This window comes from Ictidomys tridecemlineatus, unplaced genomic scaffold (genome assembly GCF_052094955.1).
Source record: "Ictidomys tridecemlineatus isolate mIctTri1 unplaced genomic scaffold, mIctTri1.hap1 Scaffold_370, whole genome shotgun sequence".
Classification (NCBI taxonomy): Eukaryota; Metazoa; Chordata; class Mammalia; order Rodentia; family Sciuridae; genus Ictidomys; species Ictidomys tridecemlineatus.
Window position 1 is genome coordinate 65,273 of NW_027522474.1, and position 23,790 is coordinate 89,062.

Consider the following 23,790-nt stretch of genomic DNA (forward strand, 5'->3'; position numbering starts at 1 on the left):
GGAGACTGAGGAGCAGAAGGACAGAAACAAGGAGCAGAGTTTGGAGACTGGTGTGCAGAAGGACTTTTACAGAGAGAAGAGGTTTGAGACTGAGGTGTAGAATGAGTTTTACAGAGAGCAGAGTTTGGATACTGACGTGCAGAATGACTGTTACAGAAAGTGGAGGTTGGAAATTGGGGTGCAAAGGACTTTGGCAGAGAGCAGATGTTGGAGACTTGGGTGGAGAAGAATCGTTGCAGAGAGAAGAGGTTGTAGACTGGGGTGCAGAAGGCCTGTTACAGAGTGCAGAGGTTAAAGGCTGGGTTGCAGATGTCCTGTTACAGAGAGCAGAGGTTGGAGACTGTTGTGCAGAAGGACTGTTACAGAGTGCAGAGTTTAAAGAATGGGTATCACAAGGATCTTAGAGAGCAGAGTTGAGAGACTGAGATGCAGAAGGACTGTTACAGAGAGCAGAAGTGGGAGACTGAGGTGCAAAAGTGTTATTGCAGAGAGCAGAGTTTTCAGACTGAGGTACAGAAGAACTGTTGTAAAGAGTAGATGTTAATAACTAGGGTGCAGAAAGACTGTTGTAGGAAGCAGAGGTTGGTGACTGGGGTGCAGAAGGACTGTTGCACAGAGCAGAGGTTGGAGAATGAGGTGCGGAAGTCCTGTTACAGAGAGCAGAGGTTGGAGACTCATGTGCAGAAGGACTGTTACAGAGAGCAGTGGTTGGATACAGGGGTGCAGAAGGAATTTACAGAGAGCAGAATTTGGAGACTGAGGTGCAGAAGTACTGTTGCAGAGATCCGAGGTTGGAGACTCATGTGCAGTAGCATCACTGCAGAGAGCAGAGGTTGGAGCCTAGGGTGCAGAAGGATCCTTGCAAAGAGAAGAGGTTGGAGAATCAGGTGCAGAAGGCCTGCTACAGATAGCAGAGTTTTTAGACAGGGTTGCTGAAGGATCTTACAAAGAGCAGAGGTTGGAGACTGAGGTGCAGATGGACTGTTACAGAGAGCAGTGGTAGGAAATAGTGGTGCAGAAAGACCATTATAGGGACCAGAGTTTGGAGACTGCGGTATAGAAAAACTGTTACAGTGGTTGGAGACTGGGATGCAGATGAAATGTTACAGAGAGCACAGGTTGGAGACTGAGGTGCAGAAGGATAGATACAGAGAGCAGAATTTTGAGACTGGGCTTCAGAAGGACTGATACAGAAAGCAGAATTTGGAGACTGGGGTTCAGAAGGGCCGTTCTGGAGAGCAGAGGTTGGAGACGGTGGTACAGAAGTACTGTTACAGAGAGAAGATTTTGGAGACTGGGGAGCAGAAGGCTTGTTGCAAAGGACAGAGGTTGGAAACTGGGGTCCCGCAGGATACTTGCAGAAAGCAGAGTTTGGAGACTGTGTCTGAGAAGAATCGTTGCAGAAAGAAGAGGTTGGATACGGGGGTGCAGAAGGCCTGTTACAGAGAGAAGAGGTTGGACACTGGGTTGCAGCAGTCCTGTTACAGAGAGCAGAGTTTGGAGACTGTTGTGAAGAAAGACTGTTACAGAGTGCAGAGTTTAGAGTCTGTGTTTTAGAAGGATCTTACAGAGAGCAGAGTTGGGAGAATGAGGTGTAGAAGGACTCATGAAGTCAGCAGACGTTAGAGACTGGGGTCCAGAAAGATCCTTGAAGAGAACCGAGTTTGGAGAATGGGTTGTAGAAGGACTGTTGCAAAGAGCAGATGGTTGAGACTGGGGTGCAGATAAACTGTTGCAGAGAGCAGAGTTTGGAGATGGGGTTCTGAAGGACTGTTGCAAAGAGCAGAGGTTGGAGACTCGGGTGCAGAAGGAGTGTTACAGAGAGCAGATGTTGGAGACTGGGGTTCAGAGGGATCTTACCGAGAGCAGACTTTGGAGACTGTGGTGCAAAAGGACTGTTACAAAGAGCAAAGGTTGGAGACTGGTGTGGAGAAGAATCGTTGCAGAGAGAAGAGTTTGGAGACAGGGGTGCAGAAGGCCTGTTACAAAGAGCAGTGGTTGGAGAGTGGGTTGCAGAAGTCCTGTTACAGAGAGCAGAGTTTGGAGACTGTTGTGCAGAAGGACTGTTACAGAGTGCAGTGTTTAAAGATTGGGTTGCAGAAGGATCTCACAGAGAGCAGAATTGGGAGACTGAGGTGAAGAAGGACTGTAACAGACAGAGAGGTAGGAGACTGGGGTGCAGAAGGTTCGTTGCAGATGGCAGAGTTTTCAGACTGAGGTACAGAATGACTGTTTCAGAGAGCAGATGTTGGAGACTGGGATGCAGAAGGACTGTTTCAAAGAGCAGACGTTGGATACTGGGGTTAAGAAGGATCATAGCAGAGAGCAGAGTTTTGAGGCTGGTGTGCAGAAGGACTGTTACAAAGAGGAGAGTTTGGAGACTGGGTTTTAGAAGGATGCTACAGAGAGTAGATGTTGGAGACTGGGGTGCAGAAGGACTGTTGCAGAGAGCAGAGGTTGGATACTGGGATTAAGAAGTATCATTACAGAGAGCAGAGTTTTGAGGCTGGTGTGCAGAAAGACTGTTACAGAGAGTAGATTTTGGAGACTGGGTTTTATAAGGATGCTACAGAGACCAGAGTTTGGACACTGGGTTGCAGCAGTCCTGTTACAGAGAGCAGAGGTTGGAGACTGTTGTGCAGATGGACTGTTACAGAGTGCAGAGTTTAAAGCCTTTGTTTTAGAAGGATCTTACAGAAAGCAGAGTTGGGAGAATGAGATGCAGAAGGACTCATGAAGTGAGCAGACGTTAGAGACTGGGGTCCAGAAAGATTGTTGCAGACAGCAGAGTTTGGAGAATGGGGTGTAGAAGGACTGTTGCAGAGAGCAGATGTTGGAGACTGGGGTGCAGATGGACTGTTGCAGAGAGCAGAGGTTGGAGATGGGGTTCAGAAGGACTGTTGCAGATAGCAGAGGTTGGAGACTGGGGTGCAGAAGGACTGTTTCAGAGAGCAGAGGTTGGAGACTGGGGTTTAGAGGGATCTTACCGAGAGCAGACGTTGGAGACTGTTGTGCAAAAGGACTGTTGCAGAGAGCAGATGTTGGGGACTGGGGTGCAAAAAGACTGTTACAGATAGCACAGTTCGTAGAATGGGGTACAGAAGGATCGTTGCAGAGAGCAGAGGTTTCAGACTGAGGTGCAGATAGACTGTTACAGAGAGCATAAGTTGGTGTCTGAGGTGCAGAAGCACTATTATAGGAAGAAGAGTTTGGCAATTGGGGTGCAGAAGGACCCTTATAGAGAAAAGAGTTTGGAGACTGTGGTACATAAGGACTGTTACAAAGAGCAGAGTTTGGAGACTGGGGTGCAGAAGGACCATTGCAGAGAGCAGAGGGTGGAGCCTGGGGAGAAGAAGGATAATTGCAGAGAGAAGATGTTGAAGACTGAGATGCAGAAGGACTGTTACAGATAGCAGAGGTTGGAGACTGAGGTGCAGAAAGACTTTTACAGAGAGCAGAGGTTGGAGACTGGGGTGCAGAATAATTCTTAGAGAGCAGAGGATGGAGACTGAGGTGCAGAAAGACTTTTACAGAGAGCAGAGGTTGGAGACTGGGGTGCAGAATAATTCTTAAAGAGAGCAGAGGATGGAGACTGGGTTCCATAAGGAGTGTTACAGAGAGTAGAGTTTGGAGATTCTGGTTTAGAAGAACTGTTAAAGAGAACAGAGTTTTGAGACTGGGGTTCAGAAGGATCGTTACAGAGTGCAGAAGTTTGATTCAGGTGCAGCAGGACTGTAACAGAGAGTAGAGATTGAAGACTGGGTTGCAGAAGAACTGTTACAGAGAGAAAAGTTTGGAGACTGCAGTGCAGAAGGCTTGTTACAGAGAGCACTGGTTGGATACTGAGGTGCAGAAGGATCATTACAGAGAGCAGAGTTTGGATACTGAGTTGCAGAAGGACTGTTACAGAGAGCAGATTTTGGAGATTGAGATGCAGAAAGATTTTTACAGAGAGCAGAGTTTAGAGACTTAGGTGCAGAAGGACTGTTACAGAGAGCAGAGTTTGAAAACTGGGGTGCAGAAGTATCGATGCAGAGAGCAGAGTTTAGAGACTGAGGTGCAGAATGATCTTAAAGAGAGCAGAGGTTGGAGACTGGAGTGCAGAAAGACAGTTATAGAGAGCATAGGTTGGATACTGGGGTGCAGAAGAAATGTTGCAGAGAGCATAGATTTGTGACTGGGGCACAAGGACTGTTACAGAGAACAGAGGTTGGAGACTGAGGTGCAGAAGGACTGTTACAGAGAGCAGAGTTTGAAGACTAGGTTGCAGAACGACTGATACACAAAGCAGAGTTTGGAGACTGGGGTGCGGAAGGACCGTTACAGAGAGCAGAGTTTGGAGACTGAGGTATAGAAGGACTGTTACAGAGAGCAGAAGTTGGAGACTGGGGTGCAGAAGTTTTGTTACAGAGAGCAGAGGTTGGATACTGGGGTGCAGAAGGACTGTTATAGAGAGCAGAGTTTGGAGACTGAGGTGCAGAAGGACTGTTGCAGAGAGCAGAGGTTGGAGACTGAGGTGCAGAATGATCGTTTCAGAGAGAAGAGGTTTTAGACTGGGGTGAAGAAGGCGTGTTACAGAGAACAGAGTTTGGGGACTGGGGTGCTGAAGGCCTGTTACAGAGAGCAGAGGTTGGAGACTAAGGTGCAGAAGGACTGTTATAGATATCACAGTTTGTAGACTGGTGTGCAAAAGGATATTATAGAGAGCAGAGTTTGGAGACTGAGGTGCAGAAGGACTGTTACAGAGAGCAGAGTTTGGAGACTTGGTTGCAGAATGATTGTTGCAGAGAGCAGAGTTTTCAGACTGTGGTGCAGAATGACTGTTGCAGAGAGCAGATGTTCGAGACTGGGGTGCATAAAGAGTGTTTCAGAGAGCAGAAATTGGAGTCTTGGGTGGAGAAGGATTGTTGCAGGGAGCAGTGGTTGTAGACTGGGGTGCAGAAGGACTGTTATAGAGAGCCGAGGTTTTAGACTGGGGTGCAGAAGGCCTGGTACAGAGAGCAGAGCTTTTACACTGTGGTGCAGAATGATTGCTGATAGCTGGTGAGCCTCCTTCTGGACACCTTCTCTTCCGCACAGTCCATCAGGCCCTCTCTTCTCACCCTGCTCTCTTTTGGCTTTGTGAGCTACTGTGACTTTCACAGTCACTCTAAGCCATGACTCCTAGGCCTATGTCCTGGGAACCTGTCCCGCTGCCTCCTGGAATCTCCTTGGGGAGACCCCGCAGGTACCCAGACTCCATGCCCAGCCTCCTTTCCTCTTTTCCTCTCCCCAGACACGCTCCTTCTCATTTTTTTTTATGTTTTAATGAGTGATCCCACTGCCACTCAGCTACCCCACAGTCCAGGTGCCCTCTTGTGTCCTCGTAACCAGGACTTTAAAGTGCTCCACCCAGGGCTCCTCTTCAGAGCTTGTCCCCAAGCTCCAAATGTCACATCTTCAGTTACCAGATATTTCTTTTTAATCTTGTTTTGGCACCCGATTACTCTCCCTGACTACATGAAGGTATTCTAACCAAAGCACATGGGCTGTAGGTACTATTATGGTTTAGAAATAAGGTATCCCCCCACCAAAAGCTCAGGGTCAGCCACAGTAGCAGTGTTCAGAGGTGAAATGATTAGACAGTGAGACTTGTGACCTAATCTGTGGATCCATCCATTTTGTGCGTTAATTATCTGAAAGGCCCACTATACTGAGAGGAGTGTGGGCAGGTGGAGTGTGGCTGGGGACATGCCCTGGGGAATCACATCTTGTCCCCTGTCTCCTCATGTCCCCTCCCCCACCCAACCTTCTGGCTGCCATGAGCTAGGGATGCTTCCCCCCTTCCACCTTGGAGTCCCACCTCATCACAGGCAGGCAGCAATGGGTCAGCTGGCCCCAGACCAAACCTCCAACCCAGGAGGCAAGTGTGCATCTCCCCTTCCGGGTTGTTCTGGTCAGGTATGTGGTAACTGTGGCAACCTTGGACTGACCCAGGGAGTAGGTATTATCAGTGGATTGGACCCACAACCATTTCCTAAATCCACAGATTCTGTCATTTTCAGAGCTCAAGCCATTTCCTTCTGGATGGCCTGTTTCCAGCCTGCCCTCACCTAGTGATTATTACCTAGTGATTATTGAGATTCTCCAGCTGTCCTGGTCCTGCCCATTTGCACACCACAGCTAGCTCCTAGGCAGCCAGACCCATGGACCTCCTTCTGCCCACTGAGGAGAAAAGAGAGATTTTCTGAGGACCCTGTTAGAAATACACTCTTATTTTTTTTAAAGACCACACTCAGAGGGCATGTTTAAGGCAGTCCTTCACATGCGTCTTTGAGAAATAAGACTCACAATGATTTTTTTGATTCTCTCCCAGGATCCAATAACCACCGCTCTACTCCCTACTTCTCTGAGATCAACTTTTTAGCTTCCACAAAAAAATGAAAAACTGCTATTTATCTTTATGTGTCTGGCTAATTTCACTTTATATAATTTTTCCCATGAGCTAGTTTTAAATAGAAACTGCACAACAAATTATTTTATGTCAGATTTAATTTTATTCTGAAGAGATAATTCGAAATGGTCACATATGTTTATTTAGGAAAACGTTCATTAATATATTTATAGGACTGGAGATGATCTGAATGTTTAGCCAAAGGGGAGAGATTAAGTTTATTTAAGAGAGATGTAAGTTTATTGATCATCTCAATAGATGCAGAAAAAGCATTTAACAAAATATAGCACACCTACCTGTCAAAACAGTAGAAACATTAGGGATAGAAGGAACTTTGTAAAAGCATTGTAAAAGCTATCTATGCTAAACCCAACGCAGCATAATTCTAAGTGGAGAAAGTTTGAAAGCATTCACTCTAAAAACTGGAAGCAGACATGGTGCCCCCTCTTTCACCACTTCTATTCAACTTCATCCTTGAAATTGCCAGAGCCATTGGACAAAAGAAAGAAATTAAAGGTATACAAATAGGTCAAGAAGAATTCAAATCTCACTCTTTACTGTTAGGATCATGTCATCTTCTTAAATTTTTTATTAGAGCATAATAGTTATACATAGAAGTTGGGTTGATTTGGAAAAGATTCTACGTGCATGGAATCTTATTTACTCCATTCAGTCCCCACCCCCCATCACCTTCCTCTTCCCGCCCCCATTCTCCTTTCTCTACTGATCTTTCTTTGGGTCATTTATCTGTTAATTTCTGACTGGTGCTTTCTACATATACATACAGGTGCAGTCTCCTGTTTTAGACTTCCATGTGCACATAACATGATCTGTGTAAAGACCTTTCACATTTCCTCTCTTCCCAAACCTCTCCGCCCTCTCATTCTCTTTCTACTCCACTGATCTTCCCTGTATACATAAGATAGACAGTCCAAACCCACTTCATCAACTTCTTTCCTCTATTTGTTCTAGCCCTGATAATTTCAGCATTGTACAGGAATAGTTAACTTCTGCCTTCCTGAACACAGAGATCAAGATTGATGTAAAATGAGAAAAACTCTACATTGGAAAACACTGAATGCAACACCGACTGCTTCTGCGGATGATGACTCTGCTTTGTAAATGTTTTTCTTAACATTTGCAATGAAAATGAACTTCTCCAAAAATCCTATGTTTACATAAAAGGACAACAAGAGACAGAGATTACTGAGACAGTGAGAAATGACTTCACACCATGATGAGTTCGAATGGCATTCTGTTTGCTTCTAGCAATTCTCTGGTTACTCCCACCCACTATCACCCCTGCAAATGTGTGCGACTCCATGGGTCTGATTTCCTGAGAACAGTCCCACAGGTTATCAGTCTCCAGGCTGCTTTTCATTCGATATTATTTGCCATGTTGCTACAGATTAACAAGCCTGTTTGGGTGCTCTCACTCCATTCTCATCATGTTCTTTTTTTCTGTGTTTTGTAGCTATGACAACATTGGAAATGAGCAATCAATCATTTGTCACTGAATTCATCTTTTTGGGATTTTCCAACCACTCCAAACTACAGGGCTGGTTCTTCCTGCTCTTTCTGGTCATTTACCTGAGCAGTCTCCTGGGGAACATGCTCATAATAGTGGCCACCAGGATCAGTCCTTCTCTTCACACTCCAATGTACTTTTTCCTCAGCAATTGGAGCTTCTTGGACGTCTGCTACACATCCACCACTCTCCCAGTACTGCTGGTGAAGAAGGCCATTTCTTATGAGGGCTGCCTTTCCCAGATCTTTTTCTTGGTGACAAGTGCTGGCACAGAAGGCGACATACTGGCTGTGTGGCCAGTATGACTGCTGTGTGGCCACCTGCCGTCCTCCTCAGTACCCAGTCATCATGAGTGTGAAGGTCTGTGTTGGCCTGGTGACTGGGTCCTGCCTGTGTGGGCTGGTGAATTTGGTCACACACACGGTGCTGGCCATCACACCCACTCTGTATGGGCCCCACCAGATTAGCCACTTTCTCTGTGACACCCCATTGCTCCTGAAGCTCTCCTGCTCAGACACGTCTGTCAACGAGTCTGCACTCCACGTGGTCAGTGCCACCATGGGCCTGAGCCCCTGCCTCTTCACTGCAGGCTCCTACTCACTCATCATGGTCACCATCCTGGGGATTCCCTCTGCCCAGGGAAGGAGGAAGGCGTTCTCCACCTGTGCGTCCCCCCTCACTGTCGTTATGGTATTCTATTGAACAGCCAACTTCCACTATGACAGGCCCAGAGAAGGCTGTACCTGGACACCCTGGTCTCTGTGCTCTTCTGTGTAGTGAGCCCACTGTTGAGCCCCGACATTCACAGCCTGAGAAGCAACGAGGTCCAGAGTGCCCTGAGGAAGCTGGCTGGAGGGTGTGCATCACTTTGCACGATCAAAGTCTAGACCAAACTTCAAACTGGAGTATACAGTCATCTGAAAAAAGATGCCTCCCAGGGACTTGAAGGCACCTGGTTAGAGAGTCTGTATCTGGAGCTTCAACTCTAACTCCCGCTTTTAAAATCTCTGAGACTCCTTTCTCTCCTCTCTTTTCACAAACACCCTTTTCCCACTTTCAGGTTTAAGTGTGTCGGTCACCTTGTGTGGGTGCTAAGCACCATCTCTGTCCTTCTTTGTTCTCCCCACAACAGAGGAAAAGAAAGTATGAGAACCTCGTTTCCCACACTCCCCTTCCTGCAGGCCTCCATTTTAGGAAGTTCTGTCAAGATCAGCCAAACACTAGGCAGAGAGGAAGAAAGGAAAAGAAGAAAGCGGGTTCTTTTGAATCCCATAGCAGCAGCAGCAAACCAGCCCTGTAGAGGAAGGAACTAATCTCCTTGGTTCCAGGAGCTGTGTGTGTAGGCTCCTAGACAGCTGTTCCTGAATGTGGGTCAAAGTAGCATGGAATGAGCGTCTCTATCCAGGGAAGTTAGGGTTTCCATATATGGGGTAGTGTCACCTGCATTTTTTTCTTTCTTTAAGATCTCCCAACTATTTTATAACTTTTTTCTGTGTCAACTTCCTCTACCCTAAGACATCAAGAGTCGTTCTTCATCTCTACCTGACCACGGTGGCACTGACCACAATAGTGTTTTACATCAGAGATGGTTCTAGATAACAGATCTGAGGAGGTAGGTTTGATGTCTGACCTGAGGGAATTGAATATGTTGATGATGTCACAGCCCATGGGAAAGGAGACCTGATAATTCTTGGTGTGCAATGACTCAACAGAGACTTTAAGTTATCATGGCCTGAAATCAAATGTCTATGAAAAACTGAGCTTTGGAATAACACCATCGACCTTCAGGGTGGGAATGAACATTACAACATGACTACAGACTGCTGTTACTGACTGGAGTGGGAGACTTACAGAAAGAAAATGATAGGTTCAAGCATTATATTCCTCCTTCAAGTCAGGTTCAGATCATGAGAAATATTTTCTCTCTGGAAACTGATAAAGGTTAATATCAGAATAAAACATCCAATTCTCCAAATTGCAGTAGTACAAAGAAAATTATAAATCCACAATTTCTCCAGGTCTCTCTTATGTCAATTAGGACATTAATGGGAGAATGATTGAGACCCTGTTAATTAGAATGGCAAAATACCAGTGGAATTAGACAAATCTCAGAGCCTTGAATTCTGAAATCTCCATTAACCCTCTTTGCTGTCAGAAGCAGCCCCTCCTCCTCAGAGGAGACTAGCTTTCCCTAAATTGAAGACCCTTTGGTGACTCTACCTGCGCAGTTGTCTTTTTTTTTAAGAGAGAGTGAGAGAGGAGAGGAAAGGAGAGGAGAGGGGAGAGAGAGAAAGAGAGAGAGATAATTTTTAATATTCATTTTTTAGTTCTCGGCAGACACAACATCTTTGTTGGTATGTGGTGCTGAGGATCGAACCCAGGCTGTACGCGTGCCAGGCAAGCACACTACTGCTTGAGCCACATCCCTAGCCCAATTGTTTTTAATATGCTCATCCATCATTCCACATTGTCACCAGATCTTAATTGGGGTCTGATCCTAGAACGCCTCAGGTAAGATTATAAAATATAGCCCAGGAGAGTATAAGGGTCTCACCAAAATAAAAGGTAAATATTTTACTGTATTTTGTTAATAGGAGCCTTAAGAATATATAAGAGAATTTGTTTGAGTCTTCTAGACCAAAGAAGTCAGGACATATTGCTGGATCATCTTGAATGCAGTCACAGAGACGTAATCACCAGAAATGTTAGGGCCAAGGATTTTTCTGAGCCACGGGAAGTGGCTATTAGACTCTCTTTTGTTGATGGACTGAAATATGGACTCAGTGTTTGCTTAAGTTCAATGACCAATATAATCCTGGAATAATGGAGAGGATGGTGATCAGAAAAAATAAGGTGTTGGATGGCGTGTTTTGTGACTCCTTCCCTAGCCTCACAGCTGGATCTGGAGGAGGGCCTCCAGCACCAGCCTTCGCCAAGGCCTCGTGGACATGCGTTCAGAAGGCAGCACCAGATCCTTGTGAAACCTGCAGCCTCTGTCCTCGGCAGCCTGGGAAGACATTAACAGATGGCATCGTTGAAACGGGCTCCCTGATTACAGTGAGAATTGGGGACACTGAAGTAGAAGAGGCCATGTGGTGGAGCAGTGATCAGAACATTTGAATCTGTAGAGATTTTTGACAGTGGTAAATGATCATGGTATTTATAGATGGGAAAAAATGGGCACCCTCCTAGAATAGTGCCTGTCCCATGTAATGTGAAACTCTTCTTTTCACACTTCATTGGTGCATTGTAGTTGTCCATAATGGTGGGATTTGCTGACACGTATTTGAACATGCACACAAAATAACCATGAACTTTGGCCAATACCATTCCAATATTTTCCTTTTCCTCACCTCCTCCCCTGGTGCCTTGACTCTACTTATCTTCCTTCAACTTTCATGACGAGACTCCCTTCCCAACTTTCCTTTCTTTTCCCCCTCTAGCTTTAACAGAGGAAAAACATATGGCCCATAACTTTCTGAGTTGCTTTTTCCCTTAATTTTCTGAAGATCCATCCATCTTCCAGCATGACATAATTTTGTTCTTTTTTATGGCTGAATGAAATTCCAGTGTGCATATACCAGATGTTCTTTATCCATTCGTCCACTGATGTCACCTTGGCTGGTTCATGGGCATGTATGTGTCATTATAGTATGATGACTTCGATCCGCTGTGATAAATACCAAGCAGAGCTAGAGCTGGGTCGCAGGGTGGTCCATGGCTACTTCTAAGAAGCCTCCATCCCGATTTCCGTGGTGGTTGTGCTGATTTACATGCCCACCAACAGGGTGAGAGTGCTCATTTCTCTCCAATTCTCTCCTTGTCACACTGGTTTCTTTTTGCATTCTTGGTGGTTGCCTTTGTCACTGAAGTGAGATGAAATCTCAGGGTAGTCTTGACTTGCATGTATTTTCATATATTTTTTTGCCACTCACATATTTTCTTCTAAGACATGTCTATTTAAATCATTTAGTTTCCCATTTGGTAATTGGGTTATATGATAATTGGGTTATTTAATAATTGTGGGATTGATGTTAAGTTCTTTGAGTTCTTTATTAATATTCTTAATATTCATCCTTTTTTAGAAGAGGCCCTCATAAAGATTTTCTACCTTTCTGTAGGTTCTCTCTTCATATTCTAATTGTCTCTTTTGCTGTGCAGAACCTTCTTAATTTCATGCGATCTTATTAGCTAACTTTTGTTGTTATCTCCTGAGCTTTGGCATCCTATTGAGAAAGTCATTGCCTCTGCCTGTAAGTTGGAGTATTGACTTTGTTTTTTTTTTTTTTTTTAGAAACTGCATAATTTCTGGTCTAGTGCCTGGGTCTTTAATGCATTTTGAGTTGATTTCTTGCAGGTGAGCAATAGTTCAGGTCTCCTTCTTCTGCATTTGCACAGGGGTGTAAAAGGTCTGTTTCATAGAGTAGATGTTAAAGACTAGGGTGCAGAAGAACTGTTGCAGAGAGCAGAAGTTGGAAACTGAGGTGCAGAAGGACTGCTACAGAAAGCAGAGTTTGGAGACTGGGGTGCACAAGGATAATGTAGAGAGCAAAGTTTTCAGACTGAGGTGCAGAAGGATTGTTGCAGAGAGCAGATGTTGGAGACTGGGGTTCAGAAAGACTTTTGCAGAGAGCAGAGGTTTGAGACAATGGTGCAAAAGGATGTTTGCAGACAGCAGAGGTTAGAGCCTGGGGTGCAGTAGGACCATTGCAGAGGTCAGAGTTTGGGAACTGAGGTGCAGAAGGATTGTTACAGAGAACAGACGTTGAAGACTCTGGTGCAGAAGGACCCTTACAGAGAGCAGAGGTTGGAGACTGCAGTACAGAAAAACTGTTACAGAGAGCAGAGGTTGGAGACTGGGCTGAAGAAGAACTGTTTCAGAGAGCAGATGTTGGAGTCTGGGGTGCAAAACGACTGTTCCAGAGAGCAGAGGATGGAGACTGGGATATAGAAGGACTGTTGCAGACAGCAGAGGTTGCAGACTGAGTTGCAGAAGGACTGTTACAGAGGGCAGAGTGTGAGGACTGGGGTGGAAAACGACGGATACAGAAAGCAGAGTTTGGATACTGGGGTGTAAAAGGACCCTTACAAAGAACAACGTATGGAGACTGCGGTTTGGACGGACTTTTACAGAGAGCAAAGTTCAAAGACTGGGGTGCAGAAGAACTGTTATAGATAACAGATATTGGAGACTGGGGTGTAGAAAGATTGTTGGGGTGAGCAGAATATGGAGAATGGGGGGTAGAAGGACTGTTGCAGAGAGCAAAAGTTGAAGACTGGGTTATAAAAGGACTGTTGCAGAGAGCAGATGTTGGAGACTTCAGTGCAGAAAGACTGTTGCAGAGAGTAGACGCTGGGGACTGGGATTCAGGAATAATCTTACAGAGACCAGAGGTTAGAGAATGGGGCGAAGAAGGCCTGTTCTAGAGAGCGGAGTTTGGATACTGGGGTGCAGAAGGACTGTTAGAGAGAGCAGAGGTTGGAGATTGGGTTGCAGAAGGATCTTACAAAGAGTAGAGGTTTGAGAATGAGGTGCAGAAAGACGGTTGCAGAGAGCAGAGTTTGGAGACTGGGGTGCAGAAGGACTGTTACAGAGTGCAGAGGATTAAGACTGGGGTGAAGTAGGACTGTTGAAGAGAACAGAAGTTGGAGACTGGGGTGCAGAAGGACCTTTGCAGAGAGAAGAGGTTGGAGACTGAGGTGCAGAATTATTGTTACAGAGAGCAGAGTATGGAGACTGGGTTGCAGAAGGACTGTTACAGCGAGAAGAGGTAGGAGAGTGGTGTGCAAAAGGATCTTACAGAGAGTGAAGGTTGGAGACTGGGGTTCAGAAGGAATGTTGCAGAGAGCAGAGGTTGAATACTTGGGTACAGAAGGACTGATAAAGAAAGCAGATGTTGGAGACTGGGGTAAAAAAGGACCGTTAAAGAGAGCAGAGGTAGGAGACTCCGGTTCAGAAGGACTGTTACAGAGAGCAGAGGCTGGCGACTGGGGTGCAGAAGGACTGTTACAGAGAGCAGAGGTTGGAGACTGGAGTGCAGAAGGCCTGATAGAGAAAGCAGATTTTGGAGACTGGGGTGCAGAAATACCGTTACAGAGAGCAGAAGTAGAAGACTCCGGTTCAGAAGGACTGTTACAGAGAGCAGAGGATGGAGACTGGGGTGTACAAAGACCGCTGCAGAGAGCGAGGTTAGAAACTGAGGGGCAGAAGGAATGTTGCAGAGAGCATAGGTTAGAGACTGGGGGGCAGAATGCCTCTTACAGAGAGCAGAGGTTGGAGACTTGAGTGCAGAAGGCCTGTTACAGAGAGCAGAAGTTGGAGACTGGGGTGCAGAAGAACTGTTACAGAGAGCACAGTTTGCAGACTGGGTTTCAGAAGGGTTTTACAGAAAGCAGAGGGTGGAGACTGAGGTAGAGAAGGACTCTTACAGAGAGAAGAAGTTGGAGACTGGGGTGCAGAAGGATTGTTGTAGAGAGCTGAGTTTTCAGACTGCGGTACAGAAGAACTGTTGCAAAGAGCAGATGTTGGAGACTGGGGTGCACAAAAACTGTTGCAGCGAGAAGAAGTTGGAGACTGGGGTGCAGAAGGATCGTTGCAGAGAGCACAGGTTGGAGACTGGGGTGAAGAAGGACCTTTACAGAAAGCAGAGGTTGGAGACTGTGCTGCAGAAGGCCTGTTACAGAGAGCAGAGTTTGGAGACTGGGGTGCAGAAGGACTGTTACAGAGAGGAAAGTTTGGAGACTAGGTTGCAGAAGGATGTTACAGAGAGCAGATGTTGGAGACTGGGGTGCACAAGAACTGATACAGAAAGCAGAGTTTGGAAACTGGGGTGCAGAAGGACCCTTACAGAGAGCAGAGGTTGGAAACTGCAGTACAGAAGGACTATTACAGAGAGCAGAGGTTGGAGACTGGGGTGGAGAAGAACTGTTTCACAGAGCAGATGTTGGAGTCTGCAGTGCAAAATGACTGTTGAAGAGAGCAGAGGATGAAAATTGTAGATGGACTGTTGCACAGAGAAGAGGTTGCAGACTGAGTTGTAGAAGGACTGTTACAGCGGGCAGAGTTTGGATACTGTGGTGGAAAACGAAGAATACAGAAAGCTGAGGTTGGATACTTTGCTGAATAAGGACCCTAACAAAGAACAAAGGTCAGAGACTGCGGTACAGAAGGACTGTTACAGAGAGCAGAGATTGGAGCCAGGGGTGAAGAAGAACTGTTTCAGAGAGCAGAGTTTTGAGACTGGGGTGCAGAAGGATAGTTGCAGAGAGCAGAGTTTGGAGACTGTGGTGCAGAAGGACTTTTACAGAGAGCACAGGTTGAAGACTGGGGTGCAGTAGTTCTTTTACAGAGAGCACAGGTTGGAGACTGATGTGCAGAAGGACCCTTACAGAGACCAGACGTTGGAGACTGCAGTACAGAAGAACTGTTTCAGAGAGCAGTGGTTGGAGCCAGGTGTGCAGAAGGATCTGTCAGACAGCATAGGTTGACGACTGGGGTGCCGAAGGATTGTTGGTGAGAGCAGAGGTTGGAGACTGGGGTGCAGAAAGATCGTTGAAGAGAGAAGAGGATGGAGACTAGGGTCAAAAGGCCTGTTACAGAAAGCAGAGTTTGGAAATTGGGGTGTAGAAGACCTGTTACAGAGAGCAGGGCTTGGAGACTGGGATGCGGAAGAACAGTTACAGAGAGCAAAGTTTAAAGACTGGGTTGCAAAAGGATCTTACAGAGAGCAGAGGTTGAAGACTGAGGTACAGAAGGACTGTTACAGAGAGCAGAGGTTGGAGACTGAAGTGCAGAATGATCGTTGCAGAGAGCAGAGTTTTCAGACTGAGGTGCAGAAGGCCTGTTAAAGAAAGCAGAAGTTGGAGACTGGTGTGTAGAAAGACTGTTGCAGAGAGTAGAGGTTGGAGATTGGCGTCCAGAAGGATTGTTGCCGACAGCAGAGGTTGGAGACTGGGGTGGAGAAGGACTGCTGCAGAGAGTAGAGGTTGGAGACTGAGGTGCAGAAGGACTGTTACAGAGAGCAGAAGTTGGAGACTGGGGTTCAGAAGGACTGATACAGATAGCAGACCTTGGTGACCTGGGTGTAGAAGGACTGTTGCAGAGAACAGAGGTTTGAGACTGGGGTGGAGAAGGACTGTTGCAGAGAGAAGATGTTGGAGACTAGGGTGCAGTAGGACTGTTGCAGAGAGCAAAGATTAGAGACTGGGGTGCATAAGGAGTATTGCAGAGAGTAGAGGTTGTAGACTGTGGTGCAGAAGGACTGTAACAAAAAGCACATGATGGAGACTAGGGTGCAGAATAAGTTTTGTAGAGAACAGAGGTTGAAAACTGGGGTGCAGAGGGATCATTGCAGAAAGCAGAGTTTGGAGCCTGGGTTTCAGAAGGATCTTACAGAGAGCAGAATTAGGACACTGAGGTGCAGAAGGAATGTTGCAGAGAGCAGAGGTTTGAGATTGGGGCGCAGAAGTACTGTTGCAGAGAGCAGAGGTTGGAGTCTGAGGTGCAGAAGACTGTTACAGAGACCAGAGTTTAGAGCCCGGGGTGCAGAAAGACTGATACAGAAAGCAGAGATTGGAGACTGGGGTGAAGAAATACCATTACAGAGAGCAGAGTTTGGAGACTGCAGTACAGAAGGACTGTTACAGAGAGCAAAGGTTGGAGATTGCAGTGGAAAAGGACTGTTACAGAGAGCATATTTTGGAGACTTGGGTGAGGAAGGACTGTTGTAGAGAGCAGAGGTTTAAAACTGGGGTACAGAAGGACTGTTGCAAAGAGCAGAGGTTTCAGAGTGAGGTGCAGAAAAACAGTTAAAGAGAGAAGAGATTGGCGACTGTGGTGCCGAAGGACTGTTGTAGAGAGCAGATGTTGGAGACTGGGGTGCAGAAGGACTGTTGCATAGAGTAGAGGTTGGAGACTTGGGTGCAGAAGACTATTGCAGAAAGTAGAGGTTGGACATTGGGTTGCAAAAGAACTGTTGCAGAGTGCAGAGGTTGGAGACTGGGTGGAAAAAGACTGTTGCAGAGAGTAACATTTGGAGATTGGGGTGCCACAGGACTGTTGCAGAGAGAAGAGGTCGGAGACTTGGGTTCAGAAGGATCGTTGCAGAGAGAAGATAATGGAGACTGGGGTATAGAAGGAGTGTTCTAGAGAGAAGAGGGTGAAGACTGAGATGCAGAAAAACTGTTACAGAGAGCAGTGTTTGGAGACTGGGGTGCAAGACAGATACTGAGAGCAGAGTTTGGAGACTGGGGTGCAGAAGGATTTTACAGAGAGCAGAGTTTGGAGACTGAGGTGCAGAAGGACTGTTACAGAGAACAGAGGTTGGAGACTTGGGTGCAGAAGGACTGTTAAAGAGAGCAGAGTTCAGAGACTTGGGTGCAGAAGGCCTGTTACAGAAATAAGAAGATGGAGACTGGTGTGCACAAGGCCTGTTACAGAGAGCATAGTTTTGAGACTGGGGTGCAGAAGGACTGTTACAGAAAGCAGAGTTTGGAGACTTCTTTTCAGAAGGATCATACCGAGAGCAGAAATTTGAGACTGAGGTGCAGAAGGACTGTTACAGAGAGTAGATGTTGAAGACTGAAATGTAGAAAGACCACTGTAGAGAGCAGAGGTTGGAGACTGAGGTGCAAAAGGACTTTTGAGGAGTGCAGAGGTTGGAGACTGCTGTAGAAGGAATGTTGCAGAGAGCAGAGTTTGGAGATTGGGTTGCTGAAAGACTGTTTGGAGACTGAGGTGCCAAAGGACTGTACAGAGAGCAGAGTTTGGAGACATGAGTGCAGAAGGACTTATCAGTTTTTCTGAAAGCAGGAATTGAAGACTGGTGTGCAGAAGGACAGTTACAGAGAGAAGAGTTTGGAAACTGCAGTACAGAAGGACTGTTACAGAGAGCAGAGGTTGGAGACTAGGGTGGAAAAGGACAGTTTCAGAGATCATATGTTAGAGAATGGGGTGCAGAAGCACTGTTGCAGAGAAAAGGTTGGAGACTGGGGTGCAGTATGACTGTTGCAGAGAGTAGGGGATGGAGACAGGGGTGCAGAAAAACTGTTGGGGAGAGCAGACGTTGGAGATTGGGGTTGAGAAGGACTGTTGCTGTGAGCAGATTTTGGAGACTGAGGTGCAGAAGGAATGTTACAGAAAGCAGTGGTTAGAGACTTGAGTGCAGAAGTACTGATACAAAAAGCAGAGATTGGAGACTGGGGTGCAGAAAGACTGTTGTAGAGAGCAGATGTTGAAGACTGGGGTGCAGAAAAACTGTTGCATAGAGTAGAGGTTGGAGACTTGGGTTCAGAAGGACTATTGCAGAGAGTAGAGGTTGGAGATTGGGTTTCAGGAAAACTGTTGCAGAGAGCAGAGTTTGGAGACTGGTTGGAGAAAGACTTTTGCAGGGAGTAGCATTTGGAGATTGGGGATCCACAGGACTGTTGCAGAGAGCAGAGGTTCGAGACTGGGGTGCAGAACAACTGATACAGAAATCAGAGGTTGGAGACTGGGGTGCAGAAGGATTGTTGCAAAGAGCAGAGGTTGGAGACTAGGGTGGAGAAGGACAGTTGTTGAGAGCAGATGTTTGAGACTGGGTTGCAGATGGAGTGTTGCACAGAGCTGAGTTTGGAGACTGGGGTGTAGTACAACTATTGCAGAGAGCAGAGATTGCAGACTGAGGTGCAGAAGGAGTGTTACAGCAGCAGAGTTTGGAGACTGTGGTGCAGAAGGACTGATAGAGAAAGCAGAGGTTGGAAACTGGGGTGCAGAAGGACCATTACAAAAAACAAAGTTTGGAGACTGCGGAACATAACGACTGTTACAAAGAGCAGAGGTTGGAGACTGAGGTGCAGAAGGACTGGTACAGAGAGTAGATGTTGAAGACTGAGGTGTTGAAAGACCATTGCAGAGAGCAGAGTTTGGAGACTGAGGTGCAGAAGGACTGTTGCAGAGTGCAGAGGTTGGAGACTTGGTGTAGAAGGACTGTTGCAGAGAGCATAGGTTGGAGATTGGGGTGAAGAAAGACTGTTGCAGAAAGCAGAATTTGGAGGCTGAGGTGCAGAAGGACTGGACAGAGTGCAGAGGTTGAGGACTTGAGTGCAGAAGGACTGATAGAGTAAGCAGGGGATGGAGACTGGTGTGCAGAGGGACAGTTACAGAGAGAAGAGTTTGGAAACTGCAGTACAGAAGGACTTTTAAAGAGAGCAGAGGTTTGAGACTGGGGTTGAGAAAAACTGTTGCAGAGATCAGATGTTGGAGACTGGGGTGCAGAAAGATTGTTGCAGAGAGGAGGTTGGAAACTGGGGTGCAGAAGGACTGTTGCAGAGAGCATAGGATGGAAACTGGGGTGCAGTAAGACTATTGCAGAGAGCAGAGGTTGCAGAATGAGGTGAGGAAGGACTGTTAAAGCAGCAGAGTTTGGAGACTGTGGTGCAGAAGGACTGATACAGAAAGCAGAGGTTGGAAACTGGGGTGCAGAAGGACCACTGAAGAAAACAGAGGTTGGAGACTGCAGAAGAGAAGGACAATTACAGAGAGCAGAGGTTGGAGACTGGGGTGCAGAAGGACTGTTACAGAAAGTAGAGTTTGGAGACTGATTTTCGGAAAGATCATACAGAGAGCAGAGGTTGGAGACTGAGGTGCAAAAGGACTGTTACAGAGAGTAGATGTTGAAGACTAAAGTGTAGAAAGACCATTGCAGAGAGCAGAGGTTGGAAACTGAGGTGAAGAAGGACTGTTGCGGAGTGCAGAAGTTGGAGACTTGGGTGTAGAAGGACTGTTGCAGAGAGCATAGGTTGGAGATTGGGATGCAGAAGGACTGTTGCAGAGATCAGAGGTTGGAAACTTTAGTGCAGAAGGACTGATAGAGAAAGCAGGGGTTGGAGACTGGTGTGCAGAAGGACAGTTACATAGAGAAGAGTTTGGAAACTGCAGTACATAAGGAGTGTTACAGAGAGCAGAGGTTGGAGACTGGGGTGTAGAAGGACTGTTGCAGAGTTCAGATGTTGGAGATTGGGGTGCAGAAGGACTGTTGCAGAGAAGAGGTTGGAGACTGGGGTGCAGAAAGACTGTTGCAAAGAGTAGGGATTGGAGATTGGGGTGGAGAAGGACTGTTGCTGAGAATAAAATTTGGAGTCTGAGGTGCAGAAGGACTGTTACAGAGAGCAGTGGTTAGAGACTTGAGTGCAGAAGTACTGATACAGAAAGCAGAGATTGGAAACTGGGGTGCAGAAGGACTATTGTAGAGACCAGATGTTGGAGACTGGGGTGCAGAAAGACTGTATCATAGAGTAGAGGTCAGAGACTTGGGTCTAGAAGGACTATTGCAGAGAGTAGAGGTTGGAGATTGGGGTGCAGAAGAACTTTTCCAGAGAGTAGAGGTTGGAAACTGGGGTGGAGAAAGACTGTTGCAGAGAGTAGCATTTACAGGACTGTTGCAGAGAGCAGAGGTTGGAGAGTGAAGTGTAGAAGGCCTGTTACAGAGAACAGTGTTTGGAGAGTGGGTTGCAGAAGGACTGATACAGAAAGCAAAGTTTGGAGACTGGGGTGCAGAAGGACTATTGCAGAGAGCAGAGGTTGCAGACTGATGTGCAGAAGGACTGTTACAGCAGCAGAGTTTGGAGACTATGGTGCAGAAGGATTGATACAGAAAGCACAGGTTTGAAACTAGGGTGCAGAAGGACCATTAAAGAAAACAGAGGTTGGAGACTGCAAAACAGAATAACTGTTACAGAGAGCAACGTTTGGAGACTTGGGAGCAGAAGAAGTGTTTTAGAAAACAGAGGTTGGTGACTGGGGTGCAGAAGGACCATTGCAGAAAGAAGACTTGGAGACTGAGGTGCAGAAGGATTGATACAGAGAGCAGAGGTTGGAGACTTGGGTGCAGTATGACTGTTTCAGAGAGCAGAGGTTGGAGATTGGGGTGCAGCATAACTCTTGCAGAGAACAGAGGTTGGAGTCTGACGTGCAGAAGAACTCATACAGAAAGCAGAGTTTGGAGACTGGGGTGCAGAAGGACCATTACAGAGAGCAGAGTTTTGAGACTACAGTACAGAAGGACTGTTACAGAGAGCAGAGTTTGGAGACTGGGGTGTAGAAGTACTGTTACAGAGAGAAAAGGTTGGACAATGGGGTGCAGAATAAGTGTTGTAGAGAACAGAGGTTGGAGACTCGGGTGCAGAAAGACCATTGTAGAAAGCAGAGGTTGGAGACTGGGTTTCAGAAGGATCTTACAGAGAGCAGAGGTTGTACACTGTGGTGAAGAAGGACTGTTGCAGAGAGCAGAGGTTGGAGTCTGAAGTGCAGAAGGAAAGTTACAGAGAGAAGAGATTGGAGACTGGGGTTCAGAAAAACTGATAGAGAAAGCAGAGTTTGTAGACTGGGGAGCAGAAAAATCGTTACAGGGAGAAGAGTTAGGAGACTGCAGTACACAAGGACTGTTACAGAGAGCAGAGGGTGGAGACTGAGCTGGAGAAGGATTGTGGCAGAGAGCAGATTTTGGAGACTGGTGTGCAGAAGGACTGTTGCAGAGAGCAAGGTTGAAGACTGGGTTGCAGATGGACTGTGGCAGAGAGCAGAGGTTGCAGAGTGAGGTGCATAAGGACTTTCACAGAGAGCAGAGTTTGGAGACTGTGTTTCAGAAGGACTGATACAGAAACCAGAGGTTGGAGACTGGGGTTAAGAAGGACCTTTACAGAGAATAGAGGTTAAAGACTCTTGTACAGAAGAACTGTTGTAGAGAACAGAGGTTGGAGACTGGGGTTCAAAGGGAACATTGCAGAGAGCAGAATTTGGAGACTGGGGTGCAGAAGGAATGTTACAGAGAGAAGAGTTTGGAAACTGAGGTGCAGAAGGATCTTACAGAGAGAAGAGTTTGGAAACTGGGGTGCAGAAGGACTGTTGCAGAGAGCACAGTTTGGAGAGTTGGGTGCAGAAGGATCGTTGCAGAGAGCAGAGTGTGGAGACTGGAGTGCTGAAGGACTGTTACAGAGAGCAGAGGTTGGAGACTTGGGTGCAGAAGGCCTGTTACAGAGATCAGAGTTTGGAGACTGGGGTGCAGTAGGACTGTTACAGAGAGAAAAGTTTGGAGACTTGATTGCACAAGGACTGATACAGAAAGCAGAGGTTTGAGACTGGGGAGCAGAAGGACCGTTACAGAGAGAAGTGTTTGGAAACTGCAGTACAGAAGGACTGTTACAGAGAGCAGAGGTTGGAGACTGGGGTGGAGAAGAACTGTTGCAGAGATCAGATGTTGGAGACTGGGGTGCAGAAAAACTTTTGCAGAGAGTAGAGGTTGGAGATTGGGGTGTAGAAAAACTGTTACAGAGAGGAGAGGTTAGAGACTGGGGTGCAGAGGACCGTTGCAGAGAGGTGAGGTGGGAGATTGAGGTGCAGAAAGATTGTTACAGAGTGCAGTTGAAGATTACTGGGGTACAGAAGGACTGATCCAAAGAGAAGAGGTTGGAGATTGAGGTAATAAAGGATCGTTACAGAGAGCAGATGTTGCAGACTTAGGTGCAGAAAAACTTTTACTAAGAGGAGAGGTTGGAGACTGGGGTGCAGAAGGATTCTTACCGAGAGCAGACGATGAAGACTGGGGAGCAGAAGGAGTGTTACAGAGAGCAGAGGTTGGAGACTGGGTTGCAGAAGAACTGTTACAGAGAAAAGCTGTTTGAGACTGGGGTGCAGAAGGCCTGTAACAGAGAGCAGAAGGTGGAGACTGAGGTGCAGAAAGACTGTTGCAGAGAGCAGAGTTTTGGAGACGGTTTAAGAAGGACTGTTTCAGAGAGCAGAGTTTGGAGACTGCAGTACAGAAGGACTGTTACAGAGAGTAGATCTTTGAGACTGGGGTGCAGAAGGAATGTCACAGAGAACAAAGTTTAGAAAGTGGGGTGCAGAAGGATCTTATAGAGACAAGAAGTTTGAGACTGGTGTGCAGAAGGACTGTTGCAGAGAGCAGATGTTAGAGACTGGAGTGCAGAAGGATCGTTGCAGAGAGTAGAGGTTGGAGACTTGTGTGTAGAAGGACTGTTGCAGAGAGCAGATGTTTGAGACTTGGGTTTAGAAGGACTTTTGCAGAGAGCAGAGGTTGGATACTGAGGTGCAGAAGGACTGTTACAGAGAGCAGAGGTTGGAGAATGGGGTGCAAAAGGACCGTTATAGAGAGCAGAGTTTGGAGAGTGCAGTACAGAAGGACTGTTACCGAGAGCAGAGTTTTGAGACAGGGGTGCAGAACGACTAATGCAGAGAAAAGGGTTTGGAGACTGGGGAGCAGAAGAAATGTTGCAGAGAGAAGAGATTGGAGACTGAGGATCAGAAGGACTTTTACAGAGAGCAGAGTTTGGAGACTTGGGTGCACAAGGACTTTTACAGAAAGCAGAGTTTGGAGACTTCTTTTCAGAAGTCTCATACAGAGAGCAGCGGTTGGAGAGTGGGGTACAGAAGGATCGAGGAAGAGAGAAAAAGTTGGAGACTCAGTTGTAGAAGAATCATTGCATAGAGCAAAGTGGAGACAGGGTGCAGAATGATCATAACAGAGAGAAGAAGTGGGAGACTGGGGTGCAGAAGGACAGTTACAGAGAGCACAGTTTGGAAACTGGGGTGCAGATAGAATTTTACAGAAAGCAGAGGTTGGATACTGGGGTGCAGAAGGACTGTTAAAAAGAGCAGAGTTTAAAGACTGGTGTGTAGAAGCACTGTTGCAGAGAGCAGAGGTTGGAGACTTGGGTGCAGAAGGACTGTTGCAGAGAGCAGAGTTTGGACACTGGGTTGCAGACGGGTATTACGTAGAGCAGAGTTCGGAGTCTGAGGTGCAGAAGGATTGTTACAGAGAGCAGAGTTTGGTGA

The 23,790-nt window shown here is 46.7% G+C and overlaps 1 pseudogene; it reads left to right on the forward strand.

Moving 5' to 3' along the window:
- Positions 1–7,909: 7,909 nt before the first annotated feature.
- Positions 7,910–8,848, forward strand: LOC144373368 (olfactory receptor 5V1-like; annotated as a pseudogene).
- Positions 8,849–23,790: the final 14,942 nt, after the last annotated feature.